The sequence below is a fragment of the Anser anser genome (assembly GCF_964211835.1).
Source record: "Anser anser genome assembly, chromosome: 2".
NCBI classification, from domain to species: Eukaryota; Metazoa; Chordata; class Aves; order Anseriformes; family Anatidae; genus Anser; species Anser anser.
In genome coordinates this window covers 152221978-152237145 of record NC_139721.1, presented here as the reverse complement: position 1 = coordinate 152237145, position 15168 = coordinate 152221978, and the positions used below count along the sequence as shown (strand labels likewise).

The following is a 15168-nucleotide window of genomic DNA, read 5'->3' as shown; positions in this document are numbered from 1 at the left end:
TGAGGGCCTGTTCTCATCATGCACCTTCTTTTCTAACTCTTTCTTTCCTGGTTACATGTTAAACTGGAGTTGTCTTTTCCTTTTCCCAATACAAATGTTGAAGTTCCTCTTCTCTGGCTTTTCTTCTGTTCAATGAGGAGCAATAAAGGAGAGGAATAACATCCCTCCTCACATCCACTGCTACCATGTTTCACTGGGGAATAGTTTTGTTTTTCTTGTGCTCATTTTTCATGGGTATTAACTTGCTCCGTAGTGTTCTCTACAGTTTGACCTTTATTTTATGTTTTGCTTTGGAGTTCATCAGAGTGCTGGTACAATTTAAATGCAGTTCTGCAAGATTATTTTAATTGAATGTTTGAGTAGCTCTGTGTGCTGCTGTAATGAATGAAATTAACTTGATCTCGAGCTTGGAAGGACTGTCCCACGGACGACTTCATAATCAAAACCAAACAAACAAAGATCTCTAAATGACTATAACATTCTGTTGAACAGATCTTGGATCACAGTTCATTTGCTTTTGGCTTTAGGGAGCCCAGTGCAGCCGCACCCTGAATTCCTGCTGCTCAAGTGTTTCTTCCAAGCATCCCATTGCAGCAAGAAATGACAAGTGACGTAGTTCGTGCTCGGAGAGCCACAATCTCACCCTCTCCTATAGGAATGTGCTTTTGAGTTATGGCTGTTTCTTCTTCTTACCTGCCTACTGTAATCCTGGCTTAGCACTGGATTGTATCACATCAGACAAGCCTATATGGATATTGTTTGGTAGATCTGTAATAATACCTCCATTACTTTTGTGCCTTCAGGGTTTCTTGTCTGGGTTTGTTTTTTTTTTTTCTTCTGCTTTCAAATTCATTGGAGAGGCTGAAGAATAAAGGGCTAAGCGTGGTCTAGAAAAGTTACACCGAGTTAACTTTGCAGGGTGCTGGTGTGGTCAATGATTTTTATTTGCTCAACAAAAAGAAGCTCTGCTTATTTAAGCCTTTTTTTTTTTTTTTGTTAGCATGACTGCATCCATGTTTGCATATGAGAAGGAACAAGCCTGCTGTTGTCATTACGCTTCCACAGTGGTGAAAGTTTCTATCACAGATCAGTTTTTGTTGCAGCTTTCCAAGAGCAGTGCTCTTCTCATCTCAAGGAAATACCACCCGCTAAATGACACAGCGTGCTGAAGCAAAAGCTGGGTATATATGAGTCCTGAAGCCTATAAAGGCAGGAAGAAAGAACAATCTGTCATTTGAGACATCAGCCAAGACTGATTTTTTTTTTTTAAAGGTCCATTGGACTTGTTTCGAGTCGTAGCTGATTGTAACAGAGGGCCTTAGCCCTTGTCTGTAATTCATAGCTCGTGACAAGTAGAAGGGAAAAGCAACTGCTTTAGGTGAGGTTTGCCCATGGGTCTAGCCAAAAACTAGATACAGCCAGCCAAGATGGTTAGCAAGAGGTAATATTTGAGCTGGGTCATAAACCTTGGAAAGGCAGCCATAAATCATAATTAAGGTTTTTCGTTTCCTTGGTGGTGTAACTCCTCGGAGACGGAGACTGTAACTGTTTACCAAAGCCCATTTTTTGTCTTCGGAGAAGTGTTTAGGAAACCTGAAATGGGGTTTATTAGGCATATCTGTGCGAGACAAAAGGGGGAATTGTTGGTCTCCAAGCAGCAAGCGGCACTGACAGGCTGACTGGTGTGGTCAGAAAAGATATTTCATTTCAAAGGATAAACTACAAGATTCATTTTTTTCTTTTTTATCTGAAGTTAAGCTTATCTGGTTTATGCCTTATCTAATTTAACTTATGAGAATTGTAAATTCAGCTATGTTAAGCAAACAATTTATTTTGTTTTAATTCCAGCTTCTCTTTGTTTTAATAAACCTTGGTTTTTGTTAGGATTACTGTTGTGTGGGTAATTTCACACAGATGTCTTCAAAGAGTAAGGAAAAATCCATAACTCTTTAAGGGAATAGCTGAAGGGAAAAGGATCTCTGGAACTGCTTTTCATTCCTGTGCAGTCCTAGTGGCAGGGTTTGGATTAAAGCGGTGTATCAGGAAGTTGTCTGGCTGCAGCTGGCGAGCGTAAGGGACGGCCCGAAAACTGAAGAAGAGACAAAGAGCTAATGGTTTGGGCCTATAAAATCTAAACTTTTAAAATTGTAGTCGTATTAGGACTGCTAAATGGTATAGAGAAAAGTAACAGGTCCTGTTTGTGTTGTGATGGGGGGGAAGATGTATTTCTCTTTCCATTTTAGAAATGAAATAGTTAAAAAAAAGAAAACAAAAAACTGTTTTGAGATACATAGTAATATGAAATGTGAGGTGAAATGATCAGGTTGTGTTGTTCTCCTCCTTTTCCAGCTTCATAAAATAGTATCAAGAAATCAGCTATTTAAGAGTAGCTTGTAGTTTTAGAAGGTATAAATATTGTTCTCAGACAGCGTGCATTTGGCCTGTAGACTTCGCTGTGGAGGTCATCCAGTTAAATATAGCGGTTCAATTTTCACAAAGGGCTTCATAATATAAAGGCTAATAACAGTGGCAGCAAGGCATGCTTAGAGACGGGTAATCAAATCTCGTGATTTAAGACATAAGCACATTACCTGTGAGCATCTGCAAAGCCCTCATTTCTCTCTGTCACCTGCAAAGCCTTCTGCAATTAGCAAGGTTCATCGTGGGTATTTGTAGTGTCTAATTTCTTTGAAGCATTGCTGCTAGCCATCGTTCGGGAGAGGATACAGCCTTCTGTACTTCATCGTATCGTATCGAACACTTCCACCGAGCGTGGCCCTGCTTTTCTTGGCCATGCTGGTGAGTGACACCAGCATGGGCTTGAAACAAAAGAACCCAGAAATGTGGTGGTGCTGGCCGCAAAAGCACAAAGTTGCCTGATCCACCAGCAAATCCAAGTGAACTTGAGCTGTTTTTACATGCTACTTTGGGATTTAATTCAACTCTGTATTTTGTGAATCAGTTGAAGTTAAAAGGATCCCTCAATTTATATGCAGTAGTAAGATAAGAACTGAAGGCATGGGAGTAGACAATTTCTTTTGAAATAAAAATGGAGGTATTTTTTATTTCAAAATTTTTGCTCTTTTATTTCTGAAGTTTGCTCTAAATAGCAACTACTGAAGTTAAAATATTTTCTAAAAAATACAATATGAGGAGCATACACAGAGTTGTATCAAACTTGAGCTCATCATTTGCAAGTGAAACCTATGGGTAGGAATTCAGATAGTTTTGTGTTTTTTTTTTTATTTAGCATGCTGGAAAACTAACATGTTTTAACAGGTAGAACAGCTTGCTGTTTCCTCTAAATAACTCATAGAAAGAGACAAAAGCAGCTTCCAAGGCTGAAGGCTTGAATTACACTGCTAGATTGATCCAAAATGACTTGAACGGCTTTTCCAGCACCCTGTAAACAGGAGTCCCTGAAGGGACCGGGGTGGCAGCCTGGGGCAGGGCTGCTCCTTGGCGCGCTGCTCACTCCCGTAGCAAAGCATCCCCTACAGCTCCTGCTGGTGGGGAGGCTCTACCTGGGCTTTCAACATTTTCCTGATTAATTTTACGTCCCATTTTATAACTTTCTGCGAGCTCCATAAAATTCAAGGTCAAACCGAGGGAACCCTGGTGAATAACGGGAGGCGTTTATTTCAAATTGATAAAGACAGGGACATCAATATTAAAAATTTCCATTACTTACATGTTTGCAGCTTCATTTTATTGTACTTCTTAAACTGGTCGGAAGTAGTCATGGGAAGTGCATGTAGAAATCAAGCTCGGACTAACTGAATAAATTTGATTAGCTGCATGCTGAGAAAGTCAGGAGGATGAGATTGCATTTCCAGCAGTGATGCAGTATTTAGGTCAAAGTCCAAAAAATTAGAAAAAGGGATGAAAAATTTGTACTTTTATTTTAAACGTAGCGACTACTGATCTGAAATCATCAGAAGCCTTGTGACCCACGAGATAAAGTTAGCAAAAGCTACCCTCCTAAAGTCGGTACGGATATTTGTTTTCTTCCTTAGCTTAGCTTCAACTTGATCAAGGTATTATCATAAAACACTGAAGAAAATTCTGCAGTTACGCTTTCATGGTTTCATTTTGCCTGGCTAGATAGCTGCATTTATAAAATTACACTTCTTGAAAGAAAAATGAAAAAAATCTCTTACACTGCAATTTTTCCTTAATTAAAAACTCAATCTGTCAGGAAACAATTAATTCAAAATATACATTATTCAAATTGAAAATTAGAATATATATCAGACGTTGCCATTAATCAGTTGCCATTTTACTAGAATTGTAATGATATTACTAGGGTTATAATTGAAATGTCTCTGTTTATTTTTTATTTCTGAGGAAAAATATGCAGTTATTTAAGCCTTTCTCAATGAAAAACACAACTGCATTTCTCGACCTTAAACAGATGGGGTAAATAAGACATCTTCAGCTATTCAGAGATGTCCATATGGAAACTGAAAACGTATCGATGAAATTTGTCATCCAAGAAAGGCAAAGTAGCAGGAAAAAAAAGCAATAATATGGTGGCTAGAGCCCTTAGCTGAGATGGAAGAAATTCAGTTTCAAGCAGGACTTTAAACTGGGTAAGCATAATTGCTGGTGAAAAAGGATGGCCTTTCTGAGTGGAGCGTGTGTGATTTAACTCCAAACGTATGAATTGGACATCCTAAGCTCACTTTATCTTCCGTGGAGAGAAATGGTTAATTTCAGGGCTTAATTCATCTGACCTATTTGCGATGTCTGCTCCACAACAAGATGAATTGTCGCACTGAGTAGATCACATCAAGTGTGAAGGGAGCATGGAGTGATTAGCTCAGAAATAGATGTCTGCATTTAATCAGTTTTTTTTTTTTCTTCCCCCCAGCCTCTCTCTCATGTTGGAGGTTACATTAGAAAATAACAGATTTGCTATAGGACAAGAGACAGATGGACACTGCCTTTATAACTCTGCTTCTACAGCTATGCCTATGATGCTGGAGACTCCAGGTCAGGTGGAGAGATGTAAGAGAGATTCCCAAGTACATATCAGATAGGACTGGTGTATTTCCACAACCATTTTGCTACCAATAAAATTGGATTTTTCTAAGGAAAGAGCTTTATTAGAAGAATTTCAACTCGATGTTCTTTTCTATTCTAGTGTGACTATCTGCTTCACTGGAAGGATCATAAAACGTTTGGACTAGGAGGAATACACAAGCATTCAGCAGCCTTTCCAAAAGTAAACATTTCTTGATTTGCGGAGATGAAGTTTCAAATGTCCTCCTTTTGAGCGATCAAGCTATGGAAAGAATATCAGTTTGTTTGTCAGCATTATTTCCTGTTCTTGAGTTGCTTAATATGTGCTCACTTTTGCAACATCGAACACAGGGAAAAGATTTCTTGCTCTAGCAGCTCTCCTCTTTCTTTACTACAGAAAGCTTTTCTTTTCAGAAAACTGAAGCCCCAACAAACACCCAGTTGTAGGTTGAAAACACCCCTCTGAGCATTGCAGTAGGTTGAGGGGAGAAAATAAGTGTGTGCTTTTTTCTTTCATGTTTGTGTATTTCAGTATTTCCTGTCTCTACCTAGGAGACATTGCCATGCAAAAGTAAGTTTTAGTGAAGTTTATGCTTTTACCTTTGAAAACCAGATTTGCAGCCTTCCCGGCGCGTTTTGGGATAAATCACGGCTTTCTTCTCTGAACAGGTTAGGTAACTTTTGGCCACATTTTTTCCTAGGTAATTATACTTTAGGGGCCCTGCATTACAACTTCTGCCTTGAATTATTTTTATAGAGCAACTGGCAGTGCTGCTGAATAAGGTTTCTTGGTGCTTTCCGTTCTGGTGCTCTTTCCTCAAATGCTCGTGCTTTTGTTAAATGCTATCTGTTTGGCCGTTACCTAGAAGAGACAAATGTTTTATGCTGTTATGTGGTGGACTTTTTGCCTAATCCTTAATGTATTTTTCTATGTGAAAAGTGCTAGTCAGAAAGTATTTTAGTTGTTTTGCCTATATGAAATAGTTGAAAGACCCATATAATTGTTGAAAGACCGTTCATAATGCAGTCATGAAACCTATTCAAAACAGGAAGCACAAAGGAGGGGAAGAAAAATGGAAGTGCAAATGTAAATGCCTTTTTTTTTTTTTTTTTGTCATCCTCTTGTGGTATTATGTAGATCCCCAGCCAGATGGCTACTGGCTATAAGCTGTGTGTGGATTCACAGGATTTTAACTCCTCTGTTGGTTTCCCATCTGTCATAAACTCAGAAGCTGCAATCCAGAGACTGACATGAATGTCAGTGGCTTCTGTAGCGCTCTGAAACTGTTAAGCCCGAAGGCTGCAGAAGTAGCATGAACTCGAAAGAGGACAGGACGTTGTCCCTTGTAACAGCCACGCTGCTAGACTCACAGTAAAGTTCCTTGTGGTCAGTTTAAAGTGGTGCTTTGAACCGAGTGCGACTGCTGCGGTGACAGCAGCCTCAGACAAACGTTGCCTGAAAAGTCTGCCCCAGAAGGAGGTTTTTCTGTTGTTGGAGCTTGGCGAAGGTTTTAAACCCACAGTCACTTTTGGTAGGAAATCTCATGTCTTAAAATAGAACAGCAGACAGTCTTTAACAGAGAGGAGGTGCATGGAAAGAATAGGCCTGAAACAGCTAAAAACATTACTACAAGTCATTCTTCACTTTAAAATGACCAGTTTAGGTTTCTCTACTTCTTTCCTTCAGCATATGTCACCACTCAATGAGATCCACTCTGTCTTTGTTAGTGGAGGCGAAAACAGCTGAAAACTTCTCAGATTTCACGGTGTACGGGAGAAAAAGGCACTGGTCACTTAGATGACGCATTCCTACTGGGGCCTCATTACCACTGAAAACAATTAAACTTGGCTCCTAAGAGTAAAAGAAGCTCTCAGAGTCTCGCTTTAGGTCATGCCATACTCTAGAATGTGAAATGAACAATTAATTTGCACCTTTATGAAATGGGCAACAAAAGAAATAGTGTGCTCAGCCCCTGTTTCTAAACCACTTTAGAATTAATCATGGCGGGTAAGCCTGTCAAAAAGAAACACGTGCGTAAGTCTGTAAGGAAATCACTGTTACTATGAAGTCTGCCCAAACTTATACTTGTTTTTCTTTATTAACATATTTGACTTATGTGAGAATAAAAGTTACATCCCCCCAAGAAAATAACCGCTTTCCTAAGGAGTAACTGTCTGAAGTAAAGCAATCCGGTAGTCCAGCTTCAAAAACGCAGCCATGAACAAACGAACCTTCCCATTCCACTTCAGGCTCAGTTCTGTAGGATAGGGAATAGCTGAAGCAGGTCAGGCAGTGTCAGGCTGCGCGTCAGGTCCTTTCTTTTGCTTGGTGAAGTAGCTGGGAGTTAAACACCCCTTTCAGCACTGGGCATCACAGCCAGAGCAGGTATGGGCAGGTGCTTCAGCGGCACAGCAGACTCTGCATCTTCTGCCCAGGTGTCCCCATGACAAAATAGGATGCTGGTTGGAAGACTTGCCCTGCATTATAACGCCATAACATTACAATCCTCTTGCAATTTTTTCTTTGTGTTATGCAGAGAAGATTTTCACAGAAATCAGAATGGGGCTGCTATTTCATGAGTGATACTTTCTGAAATTTATGTGAGATTGATGGTAGAATTAGCTAATTGTGCTGGGCTTTAACTTTGGCTGGTAGCCACAGCAGTGGCACGCTATTCAGTCTTTTCCTGCACTTCCCTCAATTTCCCTCCTCCTCCTGTGGGGTTGTCTCTGTGTCAGAGCTCATTCATCTGCCTCGAGGTTAAAGGAGTAGAGTCACAGCCCAACCAGATGTTGGCAGAGGAATAACTGAAATAATCTGAAAATGAAGCCTTACTTCTGCTGACAAAATTATTAATCCTATGTTTCTGTGCCCGAAGGAAGTGGCTGAGAGAAGATCGGTATGGTCCTGTTGCCTTTAATAAACCTCAGTCCTACATAATGATATAGCAGGAAGAGCTCTTGAGTGTTCAGGAAGTAATTTCCTCCCTAAAGGGCCTTTGTAATCTGCTCTATATCATCGCCATCATCATCAGTGCTTGGAGAAATAGGTTTCAGGTGCACCTGCCACAGGAGAGGGAGAACATAATTTTGCAAGTGAGAGGTGTCATAATCCTGCAGAGCTGCAGAGCACTTTTGTCTCTCTGGCCTCTAGCTCTAGCACACACCATGGACTTGCATATGAATATAATAGCAAACCATTGGTCAAAGTAATAAGTTTCCTGTGGAAGTAATGCAGAGCAGATATAAAATGCAAGACTCGTGATGAAGTGAAATGGATTTTCTGTTACAAAAAAGTGCATAATTTAGTTCACCTACAAGTGGTCCTGGAAGAGCCTTGAGTCGAATTCTCTACATTAAAAAATAAAGACACATGTTATAAGTTGGCTTCAGGTAAGAGAAGATGAGAAATATGAGTTGGAAGCATCTGAAAGTCATAGGTAGTAGAAAATATATCAAAAGAGATCACACTGGTTCTCCCACCAAAATCTTTGAAAGAAACTGCTAAAGAAATTCAGGATTGCAGTCTAAGATAGCATGTACTGTACTGGGGGGAAAATTGTAGAGTAGAAAAAGCCATTTGCCAACATCAGCCACACCAACAGCTGGTTAGAAAATGAAGGGATATATTCCTCCTGCCCTCACTCTGTCTCTTTTGAACAACTTGTCGGAAGGAAATGCTAACTTGTAATGGTAGGACAAAGTTTTCTTGATGTCAGCTGTTATCTGGGTTTGCTGAGAAGCTGGCATTATCAGAGGTTCAACATGTGTTCATCACCTGACCAGTTTCTTTGGTAGATCTTTGTTTCTTCAAACCATTTCTTGACTTTTAAGTTTCTCTTTATAAAGTCTGTGTTTTTCAAAACTTCCTTTTTGTCATTTTTCCACTTGCAATTTATCAACTTCTGCAACAAAGATAAAAACACAAAGGTCCTTATTGTACTCAGCTGTTTTCCACTTAAGGATTTGTTTACTTATGAATCCTGTTATTTAGTACATCACTTTTATTGAAAACTGTTCTCACATGTCTGTAAACTGTCCTCAAGGCAAGCTTCGTCCTTGTCCAGACATGAACGTTTGGGACTGGTGGGAGGAGTGGGGTGGAAATTGAGGGCAATCTGAAGTAAGTACGTGCAAACAAAATAAATTACTCATTTTTTGAGGTTTTTTAAAAAAATCAAAATGTCAATGGAAAAAAAATCAAAATGGGTCTTTGAAATGGATAGGGATAAAGGCTTCACAAAGGAGTGATGATATACTTGGTTTGGGGCAGGATGAGAGGAAAGTTGAATTGAAATGTATATAATTAGTGAGCTTGGGTAATGGGAAGGACAGAACATATTCAGTTAGTGTACTTCAGAGTATACTTTTAAGCCAGATGTTTATGTTCAACATAGGAAATTCACTTTAAAAACATAGAAGAAAACAAGCGAGTTGGGAACTTGGGGAAAGGCTTCCGGTTGTACAATATATTATTCTTTCTGTTGATCTTGTTTTGATGAACTGTCCCACAGCTGGGGGGAGCATTGCATGAAACTTTCAGTTCCATTATTTCTGACATTCGTCTTGAATTTCAGAAGCAGGATCTAAAGCCCAGATTTTACAATTTGATCCTCTCCCTGCCTTAAAGTTTCTTTTGATTAAAGCTGTAAAAGCCTGTAAGCTTTGGCACTGTTTATCTTTGGCTCATCTTACCTGCATTACAGATCAATGCATTTTAACTCTGGAAGTTCTGAGCAGATTTCAGCAGGTTTCCAAGTTTTGGGCTTGAATTAGCTTCAGTTTGGAAACTTTAACTGGTTCAGAATGGCACTCGTTTTCTTCATATAGTATCAACTCAACCTGAGATGACTTTTGACAAGAGGGAGTCTCTTCTGGGCAAATGTTATTCATGGCCTGACTTCTGGAGCAAAGTGCTCGCACATGACTAATATGCTGATATTCAAATAATTCAATATCTGGACAGTTTTAGAAGTTGTGTAGTTGTGCTTTTATTTATGGAGAGGGAGAGGCCAAAGAGAATAGCTTGGAAAGAAACAAGTTCAGACAGTCTTGGTTTTTGTTAAGGAGCAACAAAAATTGATTCAGCTGCCTTTTGTCAATAAAAATGCAGCCTGCTGGAGGAATAGTTTTTACAAACATCTGAGGTTTAAGTCATGCTGCTAGCAGCAGAATCACAATTTGTACTTTAAAGATACTGTCAGTTACATGTAGTTCAGAGAAAGAGTAGGGAAGAAAAAACAGCAATTTGAAATCTCACATTACATCTGCAAAAAGTCAACATCCACTCTTTATTTTACCATATATCTTGCATAATCTGAAATGAATTTACATTTTTCCGTGATTTAGCTGTTTTCCATACATTCCTAATTCTCTGACCTGGGAAACGTGTCTCTTTCTCTTCTGGTTTAGTGTGAAACTGACCTTATGTGGAATTACATTTCCTGGTAATATACCGTGAAAAATCACTTATTTATTTATGTCATCATACCTTATTCATTATACTTTACTTACTGAGGGGGAAAACGTATTGCATCAGTTCAGCTGAAGCTTACAGAATAACCAAGCTCCTTAGCTTTTAGAACAGCAAGGAAGATGATGATCAAAAGATTGCTGTTGGAGGAAGAGCTACTCTTCTCATTTACATTTCTGAGCATTTTCTGAGATGTCTTCCACCTCTCGGTTTTAGCAGAAAGAGTTGCAGAATCAAAGCGGCATCTATTTTATCATCCAAAAGAAAATTCCAGCCCTCACTGTCAGCCTTCTTTGGCCATGGTTTTTCCCCTTTTATGACCAAGTGAGCATTAGAGCCTGTCAGGATGCACATAGCTGCATTAATCATCTCCGCTGGCTACAGCCAAGCGAGTGGACAGGAAGTATCTATTTACTAAGGGCTTGTCTACACGGGGAAGTAGCTCTGCTCATTAAGCGTTAACTCCTTCTGTGGATTCTCCTGGAGCACCTTGCCGTGTTTTAGCTCTAGGCTGCCTTGAAAAATACGGGATTTGGTAGCGGGTGTAGTTAAACTGCAGAAAGCCTGTATTAGCATGCAGCGTGGGTTCAGACACACGATCCTGCCTGCCCCCATGTGTCACCTAGTCTTTTGTAACTGACCCTCTTCATGCTCGTCGTCTGTGGCAAATGGAAGGTAAGATGTGTCGGTTCAAGCCTCTTACATCAAGCCAAGGTGATTTGCTTGTGTGTTCATGCTTCCCTGCATTCACAGAAACAGCATCATTGATAGCGATTTGGGTGCTAGCATTACATTGATTATTCCCCAGTTAAATAATTTGGAAGAGTACTCGTTATTTTTTCAGCCATAATAGTGGACAAGAAGCATGCGGGACGATAATCCACACCTCGCATGAACCATCTATTATTTAGTGATGTTGAAGTTAGTTGGGTTGAACTGCCTTTTGTATAGAAGATTTCTGTGAACAAAGATGAGTAGTCTTTTGGAGAACAGTCTCTAAGTGTGCAACGTAAAGGCTGTTCATACCAGTGTATCATCATCCTGGAAATAAGGGCGTTGTTACCATGGCAGCTAAAGCTTATCTTCATGAGAAAGTTGCATCACTTTAACAAGAGCCATATTTTTAAAAGGAATTTATACTAGTGTAAGTTCCCTCGTGGAAACTATTTAGTGTAGCTTAATTTCATTAAGCAAGCCTTAGCTAAACCGCACTAAACTTTTTTAATTGAAATTGCATTAATTCAGAAGTTTGCTGAGTACATTAACAGTGTATGCATTTTCAGTGGTGGTATTTTCTCATGCAAACAAAAACTTCTGTGGTTCTACTCTTGATATTCACATTTAGCTGTTAATTTTGTTACTAGCTGTAAAAAGAATAGTCAAAATAATAGTCTGTAATATTAAGCAAAATACCGTTTATTTCAAAAGACAAATGTGGAACCAGGGCACATGAAAATTATATTGAGACAAGTGCTTATCAGAAAATACGTTATGTGCTTCAGCTTGCCTGAGCACATTACCTGAGTAAAAACATACCGACCATTCCAAAAAAAAAAAAAAAAAGTAGTAAACTGAAGGAAGGTGATAGCTACATTGCTAGTAAGTGAAAACTTTTTTTGCTTTCAGCTCCTTTGACTGCATTGCATTCTTTGGCAGTTGTGTTCTTCTCTTCTACAAACTTACATTGCTAGATAAAGTTTTATTCAGTGAATTCTGCCAGATGGGAACAAAGGGTCGTTTCCTCCAAGTTTTTAGGACGACATTTGCTATTGTGTGTGAAATTCCAGACTGGGGTTGGCTTGAGGGATAGCAGAATGCAGGATTACATTTTAGCCCTGTACATATATTTGTACTAGGTAGCAAACAAAACGACTTTGACAGCCTTTATTTGGGGTGTATGGCTATTATTCTTTCTCAGCAGCTGTCGTTGCTGCTTCACCTCAGGTTTTGTTATACTCTGTTTACGCTGACTTACACTTGCACTTTCTTAGAAATTCTTGTTGTGTGATGGAGGCCTCACCACTTCACAATTTTTGTCGAGTTCTCTCTAGCAGAGTGAATTAAGTAAACAAGAAAGTCCAAGTTTGGTTTCAAAAGAAAGAGTTCAACTATTTGAACACTGACAGTTCAGAATGTCTGGGCTTAAAAATTCAAGTATCCTGTGCCTTAGCCTCAGTGAAAGACACTATGATTTTGAAATGAAATACAATAAAAATGAACTAAATGCAGTATCAGGGATTAAAATAGAGCTCACACATATGTGTAGTGAAAGTATTCTTGGGGCCTTTAATTCTGTAGTGTCCTTGGCTCTGCTTTCTGCAGTGGCTCACTGCCATCTTGGAATGCCACAAGGTAAAAGCAAAGGCTTTCTTGTGTTCTGCATACTGAAGTTGAAAAAAATTAAATTGCAAAGAGAAAGAAGCAGAACAGCGCAGTTCTGTACTCATGTAGTCCTGCTTTTTGTCTGTACTGCACTTTTTGGAGCTATGCAAAACCTCAGTCAAAAAGTTGTATGATGTCAAGGTTACAAATTTAGCAATCAGGAAATGCAGAAGTTAGGGCCGTGCATAACAGCACAATTATTTCACTTGCACATGAGAGGTAGCTAGGATAATTATGCTAATAAACATCTTTTTTGGATATACTGTGTGCAATTTAATATAACAGTGAAATGAAAAGATTTTCATGAGGAACAATACACATTGAACATCCCAAAATCTTCCCTAGTCTCATAACTTCCAAAATGGCAGCATTACGACATAAACTAATCTCTTACTACAAAAAAGAGCACTGAAGAACTCAGTAATTTTCCTTAATTTACAGTCTAATTTTCTATCTACAGATAGCTTAATTAACAAAGAAATTTCTGCCTATTTCAGCCACAAGTCTTTGTTACATCTTTCAGCTTCTTTAATGTCATTGAACACCTCCCTAAGTTTTTCATTGTGAGGACGTAAAAGAGCAGTCAGCAGTTAAAAGTTTACTCCAAAAATCTGGAAAGTCAGCAGAAAGGCATTTGTTGATTTTAGTGGATTGGGATTAAGTCCAGTATAAATATCTAATGATACCAAAACACTTGCTTATTCTTAAACATTTGCAAATGAATTCATATGCAAAATCTGTATTTCTGATTATCTCCAGTTTTGTAAAGAGGGTCTTCTGCTACTAGGTGCCCAGCTAATCGTTAGGCTATGTTTGTAATATCGCACCCTCAGGAAGGCAAGTAAATGATAAAGCAAAATCTGGCATTGCCCTTGCAAGAACTTTCTTCTCACCCCAGCAGCTACTCACCATGCTTTTGGATCACAAGGTTTAGACGACAGACCTGCAGTTAAATCTTCTCTTTTTTTCCCAACATACATGACCTCCACTGCTGCTCAGTCAAAACATTTTCACATTCACATTCCATATGTTAAAATAGGGTAGTTATTACATTTGCTCTCAGTTGTCCTAGGAGAGGAAAGACTGAAGAGTTTACCCTCCCACTAAACTGGTGATGAAAGATATGTTTTAACAGCAGTTTTAATTGTAAACTATAAACTCACAGAACTTCAGAGTACAATAAAGATCTGTATAAAATCTACTGACCCCCAACTCTACATCAGCTCCCAAATTTGTGATCTGGACTTTAGTAGGAAACTCCTATTTAATACAAGAACAAAGAACTAAACATTTGGAACTACTTGTACCACTGATGTATATGGTTTTATACTTACTATAAAAAGTTAGCCTGTAAGAAATACTAGAGTACATCGCATTATAAAGTGCATATAAATATCTAGTGAAGTCTGTGTCCAAGTTTCCTAACTGCCCAAACTCAGCCAGTCTCACAGCATGAAAGCCACAAATACCTAGGATTGAGCCTGGCTTCTTCCTTCTGTTGAGCCTGAAATCTTTTCACCGTGTAGCAAAGATGAAATAATAGCAAGCCCCAGGGATGCGGTGCTGAAAGGCAGAAGCTAGCAGCTGAGCAATGGCAAGGATCAACTCCTTAAATTGTCTTTCCATTGCAATTAACTGCATACCAAATCTCAGCCAAATGGTGGCTAATAGCAGGGATGAAGTTTAACCTGTTTGACTTTGCACTGAAAGGGACGAGCGCCACAGGTAGCCTTGCTTACGGTGAAGTACAAGCAGGAGATTTAACAAGCTACTACTTGTCAGCTCTTAATTAGCAGCTCCCATCAGAGTGGCAGCACCCAACTGCAGCGCCGTCTGCTTCAGTGCAAAGTCCAATTCATTAGTTAAAATTTTCAGAGGCGTAGTATTTTGCTTGGGTGATGGTATTTAACAGCTAAAGCTAAAGATTTACCTATCTTTCAGTTGTTTCTGTCAGTAGGAACAGTTTCCAGCTAAACATAGTACTTGATGGTATCTGCTAAATTGGACACAAACAGCGGGTCAGGAGGTTCCCTGCGCTAAAACGCTAGACGTGTTGCAAGGTGATTTTTGTTTATTTTGTTTTGACTTGCAGTGCAGATTTCCATATCTACTACTCTTTCAAGACGGCTGTAGAGCATTTGATTTGGCCGAGTGTGTCTCTAACAGCTAGTAGCGGTGCTGTTTTGACAGTTAAGTCTGGTTTGCCTCCGCTGTAACTTTGCCACTGCACGGCAATGCATGCTTTGCTAGGGGCTTTGCCGAGCTTGAGAAGATAACCAATGCTGTGT

The 15168-nt window shown here is 39.3% G+C and overlaps 1 protein-coding gene across 7 annotated transcripts in view; it reads left to right on the top strand.

The window, feature by feature from the left end:
* The window catches only part of ZMYND11 (zinc finger MYND-type containing 11), a 107609-nt gene that overhangs the window by 25844 nt on the left and 66597 nt on the right, over positions 1-15168 (top strand). For 2 of the 7 annotated variants that reach the window (XM_083823689.1, XM_083823687.1), the window contains exon 2: positions 5147-5227. The exons of the other annotated variants lie outside the window; for them this stretch is intronic. The gene's annotated coding sequence lies outside the window, so the exon portion shown is untranslated. The remainder of the gene's footprint in view (positions 1-5146; positions 5228-15168) is intronic. 7 annotated transcript variants of the gene reach the window in all.